Source organism: Ammospiza nelsoni, chromosome 5 (assembly GCF_027579445.1).
Source record: "Ammospiza nelsoni isolate bAmmNel1 chromosome 5, bAmmNel1.pri, whole genome shotgun sequence".
NCBI classification, from domain to species: domain Eukaryota; kingdom Metazoa; phylum Chordata; class Aves; order Passeriformes; family Passerellidae; genus Ammospiza; species Ammospiza nelsoni.
In genome coordinates this window covers 33940524-33960009 of record NC_080637.1, presented here as the reverse complement: position 1 = coordinate 33960009, position 19486 = coordinate 33940524, and the positions used below count along the sequence as shown (strand labels likewise).

General features: G+C 40.3%; 1 protein-coding gene across 1 annotated transcript in view; it reads left to right on the top strand.

Moving 5' to 3' along the window:
* Window positions 1-19486, top strand: part of GRIP1 (glutamate receptor interacting protein 1) — a 212269-nt gene that overhangs the window by 141537 nt on the left and 51246 nt on the right. The window lies entirely within an intron of this gene.

Below are 19486 nucleotides of genomic sequence, written 5' to 3'. Positions count from 1 at the left end.
ACCTGTTATGCTCCTAGTAGCACTGCTATTCCCTTCTGCGTTGCATCATTAATCTTGGGTTCATAAGGAGGTGAGCAGTGTTTTACTGTAATTTAGCATTCTGACAATTCCGTGGTTTGTAGGCTGAAACCATAGTGTGGATTCTAGCAAAGTAACTTTTCCAGTGACTAGTTTATAATAAAGGTTAATGAAGTGTAAGCTTTTCTGTCACACGAGGGAGGGGAATACTTGATCTAACAAAAATTCTTTTGCCTTTTGCCAGTGCTGCTAGTAGGACAAGACATAATTAAAAAGTCACAAGACTGCCACAGAGAAAAGAATAGGGGAGAGAAATTTTGTTAAGAAATACAGAGGAGGCAAATGGCTTGAAAAATGAGCTTACATGTTATACAAACTTTGATTGAATTCACTGAAAATATGGGAGGTTTTTTTGGGAATTCAAGTAGACCAGAGGATTTTTAAAATGAGATTTGGAATTTATTTGTTTCCATTTGTTTTGGAAATTGTCATTTCCCCTCAATTTTTTCAAGATACAGAAAATTCATAGCAGCAAGAAACAGAAATACTCACCAGTCAGACTGAAATATTTCTTGTCTTTTTCACTTCTTTTTGTGCTCAGTTCCACAGTCAGGTTTCTAGCCTAGCAGTAAAGCAGCCTCCTAGGGATTTGTGAAATAGCACTGTCAAACTTCAAAGCCTTGGAAAAGATTAACACTGAAAAGAAAAATGTTAGATATTTGCTTATTCTAGAACAGCCCTCTTTATTCTTCTCTGAGACACAGATTTCTCTTTTTTTTATTACAATATATGTCTCTGCTTACTGAACTGTCAAGAATTGAAGTGGCAGGTTTGTGTAGTGTCTGGCAGGCCTGATGGACAGTTGTACAGATTCATGTCCAGAAAGGTGGAGACAGCTCAGATGAGTTCTAGCTTCTGAGGAGAACTAGAATTTAGGTGTTTTCATTTGTTTCTTCTTTTTCTTCCAAACACAATGGATGACCAAACCCTGTCCATCATCACAGTTAAATCAATATTCTTTCTACTCCACTTTTTCTAAAATAAACCCCTGGCTGTAGACAAAGTTCCCAGCAAACTTTCATTTCAGAGAAAACTCCCATCCCAATTTTCCTTGTATACCCCAGGGGGTGTGTAAGCCTCCATTTCACTGGATCTTCTGGAAATCTTTGAAGGTTTGTGTAAGGAGGAGACCACGTGATGAAATACTCTGTTGTTTCCTAAACTGCAGCTTGTTCAAGGCAGGAACTTTCTTTTCAGTACTATCTGGATAGAGCTCAGTTCAGGAGGATACAGAACTTAGGTGGAAATTTCAGGGTTGTAACTCTATAGGCAGCACCCACCAATCAGTCTCTTTGTGTCATTTTCTCTCTGAATAAACTCTTTTTGTTCTCAGCACCAAATCTGGATTTACTATTCCTGTCTTCCTGGCAATGAATGTGTTATCCAACAAAAATTAAAGGAGGTAGAAGAACCTGAGACTTGTGGAGTCAGAAGGAAGGAAGGAAAAGGAACTCAAACACTGGGAAATGTATGGAGTGGTGATCCAGCAGAGTCTGCAAGAAGAAACAGGGAGGGAACCAGTAGACTGTCTTTCTAATGCATCGTGATAATACCTAGCCCCCAGTAGGTTTTGAATTTTTTCCAATCTGTGTGCCCTGCATAGTATTTAGCAATGGTGTGAACAAGAAATTTTGTTGGGAAGCTCTCTTGTGCAGCTATTTTATGACCATGGTGCAAAGGCTGAAAATCATTCACCCTAATCCATTGAATCCTGGCCAGGAAACCTTTTCTGATTGGAATCTTCTCTTAGTTCTCCTCAAGAGCAGGAAAGTCAAAGTTGGGAGTAACGTGAAAGAGAGAGTATGAGTAATGAAAAGAAATTTAAAAATAACAGAAATGTTATCCTTTTTTCTCAACTCTTATGTTGCCCATAAACTGTTTGTAACGCTGTCTGAGGGTTGATGAGAATTTGAAAATAGACTAAAACAAAGGGAGAATATTGGGTAAGGTGACTTTTCAATAACTGATGCTTGAAAATAGATTAGTAGGTTAGCTTGCTTGAAGGGGACAGAAACAATCCAAAAGTTGCACAGAAGTCTTGTGTATTCTGTAGGGTCCTCCTGGTATAAGTTTTCAGTAGAATATATTACTCCTAGAGATATAATTGTAGCACTGTTTGCTTCAATACCTTCTCTTCTGTTAGTGATGGTAATATCCTGTAAAGTAGCATTCTGTGTGGCCAGAACTGGAAAGAGCCATAAAATACATTCTGATAGCATGAAATTGGAACTTGATTTGAAATGGTTTTACTAGATGAAGAAAATAATCCCGAACTATTTTTCAACTACAGTCCTGTAGTGTGTAACTGACTTTTCTTACTCCTGTAAGCATAAGCTGTTTCAAAGGTGCTCTATTTCTCAAAGTTTAGTTCTCCCAGCTGAAGTCTTCAAGAGGTCACTTGGGAAGCTTGTACATTTTATTGTTTCTGGACCCTAGACAAAATGGAGTAAAAAAAGCATCAAGGGGTTCTGTGCAGGGTAATCAAGTGTGTATATAATGTAAGAGATGTGGCTGTTCTTGTTGAACTCTGGGGTTACACCTGTGCTTGCTTAATACATCCTGAAGTCTCCTGCTCTGCTGGGTCCAAGGAAATAAACTTGCAATTCAGCTTCTTGGAAGAGATTTTTTTTTTAGATGCTGCTGAAAATATTCCCAGGTTGGTGTGTGGAGTGTATTGCTGTAGTTTCAAAGAGACTTTGTCATAGTAGGAGTTTGAACATACCAAGATAATCCCTGAAGAAAATTGAAAAAGCTAATTTCTGAGAAAGTATTTTATAATGTGATAAAAGTTACATTTGAAGTTGTGGAGGATGCAGTCTTCCAAATGTGTTTCTGTTTTGCAGAACACATTCTCCAGTGTTGAAGTACTGTGATTGCTTACCTTTCTTGTTGATTTTAGAGGCACTGCCTGTGTTTTTTAACTTTGTGATGCTTAAATAATGCTGCACTTCAGTGTTTGCAAAGGACGTGGTTGTGGTGACTCGCTCTACCCAGAACTGTATAGAATTAACATGATCTTTGTGGGCTTTATTGCTTTTCTCTGTAGTCCTTACACGTTAAGTGTCCAAAATTTCTGGTCATGTGGGTCACCTATTTTCATCTAGTGGTGGGAGAGGTCTGTGTAGTGCAGCTCTCTGTGCCCTGTGATTACACCTGAGCCCTCATTTTGAGGAAGGGGAGAAGCAGAGGCAAGGTTGTAGCTAGCAGTGACTTGCTGCCGCTGTCAAGGTAATTTTACAACCTGAATCCTCTCCTGTGGCAATCAAATAAAACATATTAATTCCAAGCTATAAAGTTAGGTTGGAGAGACTGAAATTCTCACTGTTAGGCAGTGGTCAGGTGAAGTATCATAATTAGCTGCTTACAGCTGGAGTTGTAGTGAGAGTAAGAATGCAACACTAATAACAAGCTACAAACAAAGATTCATGGTGCCTTTGTCTAAAACAAAAAATAAAAGTTTATCAGTACATTGAAGCTGAGGAGATGCATTTTCTCTTCAGGTTTTCAAAGATCTGCCATGATGCCACTGGGCTCTGTGTGGTGTCTATAATTGGGGTTGCATCTGCTTGGGTAACCTTCCATATTTTCTCTGAAAGGGAGCAATCAGATAAGTTCAAAGGTAGTGACTACCTTGAGTTTAAATTCTGACCATTTTTATGTAGTTCATATCTAGAGTTTATGATCTTTTGAGCAACCTACTTTTTAAGTCTTGGATGCTCGTGCTGGGGTAATCTTTGAATCAAGGATACTGTAGTTAAAGAAAACTAACAGCTTTTGCCAGAACTTGGACACAAAAGAAGCTTTTTTTAGTTGTTTGCACTTGTGAGACAACAGCTTTCTCTCTTCAGTGGGTGTTTGTTAATTCAAACCACTCTGTGGTGTTCAGGAGTAAATGAACATATTGCACTTTCAAATTCCATATGTTTCTCTGGCTTCTTTAACAGTTCTTGCTCTTATTTGAGCCAGGATAGATTTGCTGGAATGTGGCACCCTGTAAGTTTTCTCTACAAAACAGAAACAGTCAGCTTGTTTTCTGTTGCAAATCTACCAGAGTCACCCTGACACAGAACTGCTTGATTTTAACTAAAGCAACACCCTCTATTTTCTGAACTCAGTGTTTAACACTGATAGAACTTCCTAGAAAGGGGAAATCTTTTTGCTAGCCTCATCCAAGGCTTTTGCCTCTTTAAATTCACCTATTAAAATAAGCTAATTAATTAATTAATGTTGTCATGACCTTATGAAGGTATATTTAAAGAAACCTGCTTCACCTTTTAGCAATTCTGCCTGACAAGAAGGGCACTACGGAGAGAAAATTTGCATAGTTTAAAGATCAGGTGAGATAATCTGCAGTTCTAATGTAGACATTCAGCAATTTGTGGAAGGCAAAAAATAGAGGAGAAAAAAGAACTTATGGGCTGACCCTTAAGTTTCATAAAGCAATATCACTCAAGTGCATCCAGAGCTGTGGAGACTCTTTAAAGCTAGAGATTTTACAAGCCCAAAGGAGCAGAAGCCCCAGAGACTCCAAGGACTGACTTAGGATCTTCATCAGCCTTAGAAGTGTTGCAAGACCTTGCAAATAGAAGTAAAGTCAGGAGCCCTGTAGGATTCCACACTGCCTTTTTCTTTCTGTTGCTTTACAAATTAAAATGTACATTTCTCTTGTCTCATATAGGGTTTTGACAGAATAGATAGGTTAACATACTCTAGCATTTGACTGCAGCTGCAGGTCTCCTGGCTATACAGGGCAGTGAATTGAGATCCCTTGAAATTCTAAGTATGAATTAATTGCTTAAAGCTTTTAAGAAGTTTTCTTCTCTTATGTTGCTTCAGAGACAGATAGAATGAAAATCAATGTGCAAAACAAAGGTCATAATAGCTGTATTAATTGAAACATTACTTTAAATACTGCTACACAGACACATACACAAGTTAAGTTACAAGACAATGCTGGAAGTCAAAATGTTGAGTGTTCCATTTGGGAAATGTCAGAAGTGAGACTGCTCAGCCACTGTCCAGAGGGGTGTGCATGCCGTACAGTCACAAGAGCCACAGGAGAGATAATAACCTTTTATGCAGCTATTCATTTTGAATTTTATTTCTGTCTCCAGTGTGTGACCACAGGTTTATTAAAGGCACTGCCCTGATCCTTGTCTAAATGCAAAGTTATTAATTCCTGGTGTTTTTTTCCTGAGGCCCTAATCCAGCCACAGTTTGAGTGCTTCAGGCAATATGCAGATCTCAAGGAGAAAACCTCTGAGTCCCAAGGTCATTCCATATGTATTGGATCTTTCTTACAGCAGGAGATAACACAGACATAACTCTAACACTTCCAGAAATATCCACTCACAGATGTGTCACTAGGTAAAACACATGGGATATTTTTGTCTCTCGTGGAAGCTAATGAGTGATTCACATTCACTGAGCAGATCTTAAATCTATGTGCTATGGCACATTAGTCTCATCTTACTGTGCAGTTTACTTGTTCATCAAATCCATTGCATGTTCTGCTGTTGGTGCCAGATGCCTGCATCAGGGACACCAGTGTAAACTGACAGTCAGCTGTGAATATACACAATAAATAACTTTTCTCTTTGTAGTGCCAGCAAGGTGTGCTAAGGCACAGGGAGGTGGTTCAAGACAGCCAGCACAGCTTCACTGAGGGCAAGTCCTGCCTGACCGACCTATTGGGCTTCTGTGATGGAGTAACTATCCCAGAGGACAGGGCAAGGGCTGCAGATGTCATTTCTCTGGACTTCTGTAAAGCTTTTGATATGGTCTGCCACAACATCTTTAGCTCTAAACTGGAGAGAGATGGATTCAGTGAGTGGACTGTTGTTAGATGGATAAAGAATTGATTGGACAGTCACGTCCAGAGGGTAGTGGTAATGTCTCAGGGCATCAGTGACAAGTGATGTCCCTCAGAGGACCAGTGTTATTAAATACCTTCATTAATGACACAGATGAAGGGATTGAGTGCACCCTCAGTAAACTGGCAAGTGACACTGAGCTGAGTGGTGCAGTTGACACACCTGAAGGACAGGATGCCATCAAGAGGGACCTGGACAAGCTCAAGAAATGGGCCTGAGGGAATCTCAAGAGGTTTAACAAGGCCAAGTGCAAGGTGCTGCACCCAGATCAGGGCAATCCCTGGTATCAGCAGAGGCTGGGGAGGGACAGATGGAGAGCAGCCCTGCTGAGAAGGGCTCGGGGTGCTGGGGGAGGAGAGGAGAGGCTGGACATGACCCAGCCATGGGCCCTCCCAGCACAGAGAGCCAAACGTGTCCTGGGCTGCATCCAAAGCAGCGTGGGCAGCAGGGCCAGGGAGGGGGTTCTGCCCCTCTGCTCTGCTCTGCTCTGGTGAGACCCCACCTGCAGGGCTGCATCAGCTCTGGGGTCCCCAGCACAGGAGGGACATCAACCTGCTGGAGAGAGTCCAGAGAAGGCCACCAAGATGATAAGAGGGATGGAGTACCTCTCCTGTGAGGGAAGGCTGAGAGAGTTGGGTTTGTTCAGCCTGAAAAAGAGATGGTTTTGGAGTCACCTAATTGTGGCCTTCCAGTACCTGAAGGGAGCCCACCAGAAAGATAGAGAGAGTCTTGTTACAAGGACTTGTAGAGACAGAAAAAGGGGGAATGGCTTCAAACTGAAAGAAAGTAGGTTTGGATTAGATATAAGGAGGAAATCCTTCACTGTAGGGGTAGTGAGGCACTGGAACAGGTAGCTCTAAGAAGTTGTGGCTGAAAGAGTCCAAGACCAGGATTGATGGGACTCTGAGCAACCTGATCTAGTGGAAGGAATCCCTGCTTATTGCAGGTGGGCTGGAACTAGATGATCTTTAAAGTCCCTTCCAACCCAAGCCATTCTATGATCCTGTGGTTTCATATGATTTACCCTTGGCATGAGAAGCCTGAGGCTTGTGATGTGTTTCTGCTATTGAGTTCTCTGGCTTTCAGGACTGCTCTTTTACAATAGGGAGAATGGGTTATTGCTTTTAACCCTTTGTCTCTCATGCTGCTACAAAATATGACTTCACTTAGTCTCATCACGGGCCTGTAAGATGGTTGATACTGATCAGTTTGTTGTAAGCTCCTGCATCCTTACCTGCTTTAATCTGCTTTACTTATCTTCTTTAAAGGAAATATAAATACCTTTTTTAACACCTCTTGAGATAAATGTGATAACATGGAAACCTAAGGTAAATAGGTTAGGTTAAAAAAATCCAGCTTTTTGGGCTGGATTCAAGTTCAAATTGAAATTCAAAAAACAGTTCTTGCTTGATCAGTTTTTTGTGTCATCAAGAGATACAGCTGCTGGCTGTGATAGTGAAATAAAAAAATGCTTGCAATTGGTGACCAGTGCTGTTGGTACCTTTCAGCCTTTACAGAATTTGTGATATAATCTGATACGTAAAAGCAGCAATGAGGTGTTCCCTCCATGTTTCATAATCTTCTTTTCCTTGCAGTTCCCTTTTTATGCCTTACACACCTCCTACCCAACTCATGCACAGCTAGCTCCTCAAAACTTATAATGCTTTCCCCTATGGGTAGGACATTTGTTTCATTGTGGGGACTGCTGAGCAGTGAAAGAGGTGTGGAACAGGGACTTGTAAGAAAACAGATTTTTCTTTCCAATGAATGGTACCCCTGGGTTGCATAAGCAACTCTCAGTTTGTTGTTTACCAGTACCTGTGTAAGCTTACATCCTTAACAGCTTTGCCACATTTTTGTGTACCATTACCTGGGTTTCTCTGTCCGAAAAACTTCAATCTTCTGACATCCATACCAGAATGGTTCCTCAAAAGAGTGAGAGCCACTAAGCCTGCTCTCTGTTAGCAGCGTTATCAGACCAGCTGTCCAGCACAGTGAACATGTGATTGATTCCTGGAGGCCAGAGAAGTCTTCATACACACACATGACTGCAGGGTTTTTGCTGAAAGTGGAGAGCAACTGCAAGGGTTATGGATCCCATGTTCCTTCCTGTCTATTTCATGGAGGCATGATGCTTCTTCCCTCCATTCTTTGCTCTTATCCTGATTCTGAGCTGCATTACTGTCTTTTCCAGTAGCTGCTTGATTTTTCCTTTCTCTGCTGACCTAGTTTGAGTTGTCTTTTCTAGAAGGTCCTAAATCCCCAACATGCTATTCCCTCTCCTTACAGCCCAGTTTTTTCTGCTGTCTTTTGCCAAGTAAGGCTTAAGTAATTTTCCAATACATTTCTCTCACACTGCTGATTTCTCTGTTTTAAAGGCCTTTTGCAGTTTACATGCCTGTCCTTCTTTAGCCCTTTCTCTAGTCCCCATCTCTTAGCAAACCATTCCCAAGTTTCTTGTTCTGCCGCTTCTTTATGGATCACTAACCCTCTCACCTCAGTTCTTCTCCTTCTTGCCCAAAAAGTCCTTCTCTCCCCTCTTCTTAGCTCTTGATTCCCAGTGCCAGATCTGTCAGGTAGAGAGGATACATAGAGAACATGAATTTTCCATATAAAGCCTAGAGAATTTTCAGGGGGAAGGGCAGGGTAGGTGGGGCAAACTCTGGGTTTTCCTAATGGCCTGTTTCAGCTAAAATTACTAAAGGGAGAGAAAAAAGTACAGTCTGAGAAGGGTAACCATTGTAAGAAAACATCACATCAGATATTTGTACTGTGGCCAAGTTGTAAGCTACAAGCAGTTAAAAACAAGATATTTAAATCAGAAAAGTATTATGTCCATGATTCCCAAGTCTGTTCGCCTGATATCTTTTCTCTCTCTGGTTGTGATTTGCTGCTGCAATTTAATAGCCATCTTGCTAGTAGGTGCTAGTGCTAGCAGAAGGGAGGAGTTGTCATGTTTTACAAGGATTTCATCAATCTTACAGGTGTTTCTTTTTTTACAAACTTCCTGATCATCCCTAAAGAAAAATAAAAGGAGTTTAGCTGAACCATATAAGTTACAAATTACTCTAACAGGTCCAATTAAAATTTATCTCAAGTGCTTTTGAAACTATGACCTTATTAAAAGCACCTTAATAAACATTGTTTTGTACGGGAGAAAAAAAAACCTGTAAAGGTGAAATTAGATGTCCCTGAAACAGAAAATTAAAAGTACAATTTAATTGTCATAAATAACTAGAAAGGGAGAGGAGTTTCACTTCGTGTATAAAAATACTCTGTTTTACTTACTGACTTTTGAGAGTAATGGAAAAATTTGTATTCAAAGACTTGTCAGGAAGGTGAAACCTGTATTTGCTTGTAGTTAATCTAAATAGCCTGCAAGTATAAGAAATCAATCTGAAATATCAAATGTATTTCATGATGGGCATTCATTAAAGAAGACCCTTGCTAATCTGTGTTAGTATCTCTTTACAAAGCACATGGTCCTATGATGCTAATCCAGGGGCTAAGATCCTCAAACGGAAGCAGTCTCTACCTCTTAAAAATATGCTATTTTGTTCTTTTTGTTAAACACAATTGATGGAAGGATAAAATTCTTGTAGTAATCTCTCCTGTCCACCCTCCAGGCTTCAAGAATGCAGAGCAAAGGAGCAAATAACCCTCACAGACACTTAGTAAAAGATGGGAAATAAAGGATTGATCAAAACTTTCCACTTCACATGAGGGCTATCCAGATGCACCATGAAATGCAGGGTGGAAGAGAATTGGCACCCCTACCACATGCTCATACCTCTGGTCAGCTGGAAATGGGTCAGTCAGTTGGCTTCTCTGTTACTTAGCATGCCTTTCAACAGAGGCTGTGATTACAACAGGATAATGAGGTATCCTGGCTTGTGCTTGTCTGGAAAACAAATTAGGCAGGTAGCTGCAGTGCTTAAATTCAGAGCGCAGAGGTGAACGTTTTACAGAAATGGTGATAATTAAGTTTTGTGGAGATTAAAGGATCTTTCGTATGTGCCATGCAATTCAAATCAAGAGAAACTCTGTATTTGGAAAAAATCTAATTAAAAAAATATAACAAGATATTGTGTTAGTGCCACTGCAGTCATCTGAGAGACTAAGGAGTAAGAGACAGATCTGATTTTCTTTATACTAGAGAGAATTTGTGCTGTAACCCCAGAAAACACTAAATATCTCCCAAGACTTTCCCTGAGGGGAGGCATTTTAAAAAACCTGGAACTGAACCACTGCATCCTCTTGACTTTTTTTCATGGGTTTGAGACATCAGACTGTCTCTGACAGGTTAGGTCAAGGGGGAAGAAACCCCAGAGTCCCTCAGGTCATTTGCTTGAACACCTGTACCAGGCATAATCTAGGAGGTTAAAAGGGGATGCAGATATTTGTTCCTTTACAGTAAGGTTAATGTTCATTAATCATTTCACAGAACATTTATGTTGAAAAGGAATGGATTTCAAACTATGGATATTTTAGATCTTTTGCCTAAATATGACCTCAGTTAATGGTGTTGAAGTGCAAAACCTGTGTGAGTTGAGAGCATGTTGGATGGACAGCCACTATACATTTGATTTTATTTAGTTTTTGGCTTTCACATAACAGACCGGATTTCAAATATCAGTATTTGATTTTATAAATCATGGCATGGCATTGATGCTGATGGTCTTCTCAGTATATCCTGTCATTCATTAGTTGGATATGGAATGTGGGAGAAGCATCGGCTGCTATGTTTAAACTAGAAATCAGCTGCAAAGGGAAAGCAAATAAGAAAGGATGTGTCCTTTCTGTGCTTCTTTGAGATCTCCCTTGCTGAAGGAGTGGCTTTTTTGCTACTTTCATACACAGACTCACAGTTAAACTCAAGATTTGAAAGATTTTTAAAGATAAACCCAAGATTTTTTTGTGTAAATTTTTTGTGAGGTTTTTTTCTTGTCTCTGCAAAGTTCCTTTCAGTTCAGCTCTTCAGGGTAGAAACGTAAGAATTTAAGATGCCCATGCAGCCTTACTCAGATGCATTGGTGCATATATTACATTACAAATTTTAATTGGAATGATTGCATACATTTTACCTTCCACAGTCACTTGCTGCATAGTACTAAATGATCTGAAGAACAGTCATGTGAGAGAAATGTGCTAAAAAAAGGTGATCTCATCTTGATGCAGATGCCTAAACTGAGGCAGGTGAAACACATTTGTCAAATGTCAGTTTTCTTGGGTGGTTGTAGAGAGAGTTTAGGCTCAGGTGTAGCCACTTCAGGTCTGCCCTAGAGAGGTCTGCACTTTGGTGCAGTGAACCCCAACACAGGTGTCTTTAAACGTCCTCTCCAGACAAATGGATGCTTTCAACCTTCATTTCTTTGATCCTTGCTTGTTTATCTCTACAGTGGGAAAAGCACCATGCTTTTGCTCTAAAGTGTGGTTATAAGAGAAAATCATTAATAAACATGTTGTAGGGAATACTCGGAGGCTGCAGCATACAACGGCTCTCCCCCACCACATATGCTCAGAGAAGATTGAGAATACTGTTTAGTAATTAAGGCATGAGCTTGGAAAAAAAGGGAGAAATGTTCCTACTCATTAAATATTCACTGTCTACCTTCCATATGAGGCTCTTGAAGAAGGAAGTATATGTGCTTATTTAATTAAGAGGGAAGGTAAAAATAAGTACATCCAGGCAATATTCATTCTGGGGATCATTAGGTTTGAAGTGCTTTGTGCCCACATGGTGACTGTAATATTTTCCTTTTAATGTCGTTCTGTTTGTAAACAGATGCTTCTGATCTTTATTGGTATACGTGTATTTTTATGATGATTTATACTGATACTCTGCAGATTTTAATCAACTTCTCATTTGGGTTTTTTTACACCTTGCATAAGCACAGTTTTTCTGTTATGGTCAGCTCAGCAGTGTTTTTTGGAATAGCCTTTTTCTGAACACTGTGACCTCTAATTTTTCAAGGTCTTTACAGAGACCTTAGGTAAATTTGGGTGGATTTCACTGGTAAAAGAAAAAGAACAACCAAAACCAAAGAAACAGACTGAAAAGAAACACAAATGAAAAAAGCTTTTCACAGTTTCTCCTTTACATAAATTCAGTAATTGCTTAATTATAAATTTGAGCAATGGAACATCTTCAAAAAGAAACAAGTCACCAGACTTGCATGAGAGGACCTGGAGCCCCTCAGAGGCTGGCAGCAGGAGCTGCTCTGGCAGGAGGTAAATGTCTTGTCCTGCAGCAAAGGAGGAGCCACATGGGAACCTTGCCAAAGGTGACCCTGGCAGCAAGCTGGCAGGCTGTCTGCGGAGATAGCAGATGATAGAGTGCCCTTCTCATTGTATGGCTATAACAGTTATGGGCCACTTGAGTTTCTAGAGGTTATTGCTTAACTGGGATTTTGGGACCAGAAATATGGGGAATTGGTTTTGCTGGAAATGTATGCTGCAGAGAACAGGGGATATAGAAGCTTTCTTTTACTTTAAATGTGTGAATGCTCCCAGTAGTACTCTTCCTATATTCTTTGGAGCAAGTACTGGGAAGGGAAAGGCTGGAAATATATAAGCAATTCTAGATTATTTTTGCAATGAGGTTTGAAAGAGTTTATGTTTAGGACCATGGTTTCTGTGTTGGATTTAAGGGCAATTTACCTAAACTGCTTTCTCTGTTTCTTTGAAATGTTTTTGCTGAACTGCTGCTGAGGCAGTACCGAAGCAGAAAGAGAGAGCAGTAAATAAACTTGTTTACTGACTCATTTTTGTCTGACTCAAACATACCAAAGTTTGTGCAACCCCTAAGAGCAGAAAAACTCTATTTTCCTTAGTGCAAAAACCTCCAGGTCAGATCTCGGCCTCAACTTTCTGCATGGTAGCCTTTTATAATGTTTCTGTTCCGATGCAGTAATTATTTTAAATTTAATCTGTACTAGAGCACAGATTATTTAACAGACCAAAGTTTCAGGTGAAAAAGTAGTAGCAGTAGTACATATCTGAAGGATTAGAAATTAATATTTTCTGTTATGAACAGCAAGGTACAGTTTAATTTTTCTTTTCTTCTGGTTCATAGTTACCTGATAGGCCTTGCAGAGGAGTTTTAGACTAGTCTTAAAGTCCTGCCTGTTGAACCAAACCAAATCAGCTGATGTCAATGTTAGCAGCAGCACACCCAAGGTCAGCTTTCCGAGGCAGAGACTGCAATTATCTTGTGTTCAGAGGTCACTAACACATGTAAACAGTAAGTAACCATGCATGTATAAGTTGGTATGTTTCAGTACAGAGGAGCCCTGAGCAAGGTCCAGTCATGCAGCTCGCATACACCAGGCAGGTCAGCCACATGGGAATGGGGCTGTACTTGGGTCACTCGTCCTGTTGACAAGCAGGAGTGTCTGTCACAGCCTCAGCATCTTGCTTATGTGGCTCTGCTGCTTCCAGGGCTTCAGCTCCACCACCATGGCAGAGAGACGGGCAGCTGAGGTTCTCACTAACACAGCATTGACTTACCCAGGTGTCCAAAGTAGCCATGGCACACCTTTGCTCTGAAGTTTTTGGCACTATCTGAGATGTCCTGTCTGATGGAGACTTGGATAGATGGGCACTGTCAGCTCAATGCAAAGGTTGGGTGCTTGGCTGTTCACAGTGCTTGTTCCCATCTATGAAGTGACAGAGTGAGGGGCTTTGTGCTCTGTAGACTTTTGAAGATAATCCAATCCCATTCTAATTCCAATCCCATTCTAATTATTAGTGTTCCCATTAGATGGAACTTAGGGGCATTGTGTCAAATAGGCATAATTGATGGGTACTGCAGCTCTTTGTATTATCTATGGTGTGTACTTATGGACATGCTTTCAAGGTTGGCTGACGTAAAATTCAGCACACCAGCTGTATCTTAGTTTGCAGGCTGAGGTGCAGATTGTGTTGCCCTTATTTGTTCTATTTGTTGTGATTAGACAGACAAAGAATCATGCAAGAGATGTAGAGTTTTGAAGGTACCAAAGTTCTTGTGCATTTTATTTTCTGTCCTGCTTGGAGGAGAAAATAAGTACGGGAAGTTCTTTTGAACATATGTATCTGTCTATCAGGCCCTGAGAAGTTTTGGATATTCCATAACTGAAAGTGTGCAGGACCAGGTTGGATTGGACTTTCAGTAAATTGGTCTAGTGGAGAGTGACCCTGCTTTATGGAAGGGGATTGGGACTAAATGGTTTTTAAGGTTCCTCCCAACTCAAACTATTCTGTGATTCAATGGTTCTTTGAGAGCATCTGTGCTAATTAGTGTTTTGTATTGCAGGGCCTCAGCAGAGGACTCATTATTTGCACATTTTTGGTGTCTGTCTCATTTTGGAAGATGCTTTTTAAAAATAATTATTTGTAAGTTCCATTCCTGGAATGAAATGCAGGAAGAATTCCATTTCTGCTGATTTCTGCAAATATTTCACAATCAATCTAACGCTATATAGTGTTTCAGGGCAGTTTTCAGGAGCTGTTCTTCAATGGAAAGGTGCTATTTAAGGCTCAGGTTGCCAAACTAACCATAAAGGTGTACTTGTAAGTTCCCAAGTTCTGAAACCATGTGCTGCCATCAGAGATAAGGATTTTGAGTTCCTAATAGTTCTTTAAGTGCCATGTGAATTTTTGGTGTGGTATTCTTTCTCAAGGTAACAAAGGCAGAAAGTTTTAGTGCCTGGGCTTATTTACAATAATAAACTCAGACTGTCCTCAAAGAGGCAGATCCTGGATTCTCTGTACAGGCATCATCTGCCAAGTTGCTTTTGTGTTGTAAATTGTGCAATAGACAGATTGCAGTTTAGATTAACAAGGCACGTGTAAAGAAAAAGAGAGGTAAATCAAGAGATTTGGATTTTATACAGCTTTGAGCAGGGAAGAGGCCTAGTAAAAGTGTGAGCTTGTAACAGTTAGTATGAGGAAGCAGCATCCTGCGAACTGGAGAAAGTATTTGGAGCTGAAGTTGTTTAGGCAGGTTTTTATGGTCTGAACATGAGAGAAAGTCTGAGAAAGTCCCAAACTGATTTTGGACATGTCCATATCCACAGTCTGGGAGCATTTTTAAGGCAGAGATGGTTCTTCAACTAGTTAGTGATATTTTTTAGCCGAGAAGCATGGTGGGGCTAAGGTTGCAAAGTATGAAATTGGTAAAAGCAGCTCCTAAGCTTTTGATTTGAAGAAGGTGGCTAAATTAGAAGCATATAAATGAGCCGCAGGAATTAGGCAACAAGAGGAAAATTGAAAGACTGTACCAGTCAGTTGACAAGAATATTAAATTGCTTGTGGATAGAGAGGATAATAGGTGGCATATTTGTTTAGAGAATAATGTCTCCATTTTCCATTCTGAGGGTGAGAGGTCTCTCTGATTTTGCTATCACTCATTCTGCTGGCATCGTCTTGCAATTATTCCTATTTATCATTTTTGAAATTTGATTATTCTAAAGGTGAGAGAGTATAAAATGCCATTGGTGGCTTTTTTCCTTAGCAGCAATTAATGGGGTTTTTTCCTGTGAACTCTGTGATCTTTCTTTAAGTAGACCAGCAGTTCCAGTGGTGCCCTGTTACTTGCATATAAAGGAAAATATACTATTTTATTTATCTATTTTTGGTGCTGGTTTTGCCTCTCTAGTTCTAGTTCAAGTAAAATTATAACAGCTGTTGCTCGTTCTACAGCCTGTCTGTAACACACAATACCCCAAAATCAAGGGAATGCAAGGAGCACATATATTGTATGATAGATTGTAAGTTCAGCCTTGGAGACTGACACTTCGAACAAGAACAATATTTAATTTTTAAATAGTGGTTCTATTATTAAAAACTGCTTTTCTTTCTCTACAAATATTACTCGTAATACGTTGTCAGCTTACTCTGTTTTATATAATCATGGAATAGTTTGGGTTGGAAGAGACTTTAAATATCATCTAGTTCCAGCCCCTCTGCCACAGGCAGGGATGCCACTAGATCATGTTGCCTAGGGCCCAGTCAAACCTGGCCTTGAATGCCCCCAGGAATGGGGCATGCACAGCTTCTCTAGGCAACCTGTACCTGTGCTTTACCACCTTCTGGTAAAGAATTTCCTCCTAACAGCTAAACTAAATCTCCTCTCTTTCAGTTTAAAACTGTTCCACCTTGTTCTGTCACTATCTACCCATGCAAGAGGTCATTCTCCATCTTTTTTATAAGGTTCCTTCAAGTACTGAAAGGCAGCAATGAGGTCTTCTCAGAGCCTTCTCTTCCCCAGTTCTCTCAGCCCATCCTCCAGCAAAGGTGCTCCAGCACTCTGAGCAGCTTCATGGCCCTCCACTGGACCTACTCCAGCAGTTTCACAGCTTTCTTAGCTTTCCAGAAATCCCTTTTAGAGCTTGCTAGCTGTCATTGACTTTATTTTGCCCATAAGATCTGCGATGAGTAAAAGGTTACTCTGCTAAATGAAGCATGAACAAAGCCAGGGTGCAAACATTATGCAATATTAGTAGAACAGGGTAGCAAAGCCAGCACCATGAATCACGCTCTGTGTTTGGTACATTTATGACCTTTAGCCACAAACGTATGAGGAATCAAATAATATTACTCTGAATGAGTGATAATGGTGCTTCCCAGCTGTAGGGCATCTTGAATGTTGTTCCTGTGCCCTTTAAACACTGCAGAAGTCTTATTCCTGCCTCTCTTCCTTGCTGCTGCATTCCCTCTTGAAACCATTGACCCATGATCCCAATCTCAACTTCTTGATTAGATAGATCATCTTTAAAAATATGTAATTATATCCTTTCTTTGCAAAATAGAGATCAAATAATCTTTGTGGTACAAGGAAAGTGTATTACATAAATAAGTGACCTCCCATGCCCCCACCTCCGCACAAAAAAACCCCAGTATTTAAATAACCATCACTCAGATCTCTGTAAGAGACTTGGTTGGTCATCCAACTGATGTAAAAAAAATTAGTAAATGAAAATGCCCCTACAAAAGAAATTTTAAATGGTAGCAAAGTAGCCTAAGTGCTTTACGATGTAGATGAAGAATAGGGGCGAAAGTGGGGTTTTGTCAGCTCTTTTTATCTGTGACTTGGTGAAACCTGGAAAAAGAAAAGAAGAAAGGTATAAGTGAATTGAAGCAGAAAGGAAGGAGAATAGCAGAGAAAAGCTTCCCTACTTGCAGCAGATCTCTCTCTTGCACACGCATTTTTAGTTGTAGCTCTTGTTTTGCGTGAGATCATGGAAAAGGCAGACAAGTTACTGCCTATCTCTATGGCAATCTCAGAAAAACATGAAAAGGGACATAGGGGAGCCACAGTATGATAGAGGACTATGAACCTCACACAGCTAGGAATGCAGTCTTGCACCGAACTGTGAGGAGCTGGACAACTTTAAGTGTGTCAGTCTTACGGAGAAAGTGTTTTAATGGACGCCAAAAAATGGGGGACTTGGGCTGGTATTCACGTAAAAGAAATACTCCTTAAGAATACAAAAACCACACAGAGAATGACAAGATTCATTAAGTGTAGTTTAAGATACTGTCTGGCAGTAATTAATAGTCTGTGGGTGAAGGAAGAAAGGTGGATGTGAATGCACACAGAGTCCCTGAGTGCTTTCACATTGCTCTGCTGTCAGCTGAGCAGTACTGTAAAGGACCTTGCAAAATGGTCTGAATGGAGAGCGTCACTGCTAAAACCACACATCTTAGAAGTTAAATTCATCAAGCCTGTTAGAAGTCCTGCCTGTTCTTTGGGTTGGTTATCTGGTCTCAAGTTTGAACAGCTAGCTGTGGATTTCAAGTGCCGTGTAAGATTTGTACCAAATCAAATGCTTTGATTTTTGCATTTCAGCAATCTAGCTTCCCTAAGCAGGGGCAAATACTCAGAACTCATGGTGGTAAGTGTGTGGTATTTTCATCCATTTCTGTTACAAAAAGCAAAAAAGCTTTTAACATTTCAACTCTAGTTTCTTAACACAGAAGACAGGGAGGCTAATCCCTAGCACACTGATTCTGGACTGGCACAACCACATCTACTGTGCTTTCCTCACCATTGATTATTCTGTCAATCATAGAATGATTTAGGTTGGAAAGGACCTTAAAGATCATCCAGTTTTACCCCCTGTGCCATGGGCGGGACACCTTCCATTAGACAAGGTTGCTCAGAGCCCCATCCACCCTGGTCTTGAACACTGTCAAGGATAAGGCATCCACTATTTCTCTGGGCAACGTGCTAAATAGGTACATATGTAGAAAAGAGTTTCTCCTACTTTTTTTTTTTTTTTTCAGGTAAGGCAGGGGAAAAAGCCAAGCACTTGGATTTCTTTAAAACATTCTGCAGCTTCTCTGGGCAACCAACCTTGTATGTTATTCTCAACTGAGACTAAGATACCAAATAAAGGCACAGATTTGGTTGCTTATTCTGTGCTTTACACATCAGTTTCATCACTGCTGCTTTTAAGTACCTTCTGCTTGTGTGCTGAGCGCTGACAGTCGCTTGTTGGGATGTCTCAACCTTTCACTGCAATGGAGTGTTTTGTGTTGGACCCTTTCTGGAACTCACACTGGCTGGTGTACACTCTGCACACGCATAGTTCCCCTACATTCTGTTGGGTTTTGTTAAAGAAAGCAAGTTCAAGGAAAGGCTTGTGCATTTCTGCATTTAAGGATTTGTGAGTGTCCATCTATGAGAGTTTACTCAACAGCTTCTTTGGGGAGCAGTCAGTGCTGTCCCTTATACATCAGAGCTGTCACATACATGATTGCTGAGCAGGTACTGGAAAAGATTCATTGATTTTTGTGAATTGGAAAAAGAACAAAGAGAGCAGAGGAAAGCAAGAATGTAGTCTAAGGCATTTGGGAGTAATGGGGGATTGAAACTGATTTCTTCAATCTTTCTGTAAGTGTTCCAACATTTTGCTCTTAAAGGCAAGAGTGTCAAAATTTCAGGGTTTTTTCCACTTCTTAACAATCTTCCTTAACTTCACTAAGATATGCATCTCTAATCCACTAGTCTGAACATGAGGCATGCAGGCACCGGGTATAAAAATTAGGATTACAGAAAAGGAGAAAGAACATAAAGTCTCAGGTGTGCTGACAAGAACTGAATGGAGAAAAGGGAGCTCCTACCTGAGGGAGAGATTGCTTTGCTTAGAATCATAGAATCTTTATGGTTGGAAAAGACATCTAAAATCAGCAAGTCCAGCCATACTTGCTATCTGTGGGCTGCAAAGATTTTGTATAAAGGGAACAAAAAAAGGTGTGAGGGGTAGAAGAGCACATTTCTTCAATCAAGAAAAACTATTTCTGTAAAATACTGTCTTCTGTTTTTAACATAAGTGAGACACATTTAAATCTGTGAAGGTACTACTACAAAGGTGTTGAAACTTTGTGTTGCAAGAACTACAAGGTTTGAGGAGCTAAGCATTTTTTCTGGTCTGACCAAGCACCTTGCCAGATTTTTTTACTACTATCAGTCAGAGAATCACAACAGAGAAGGCTACAGGGACCTGCTATACACAGTTTTAAGGTGAAAACCTGGTTAGTCTAGACTA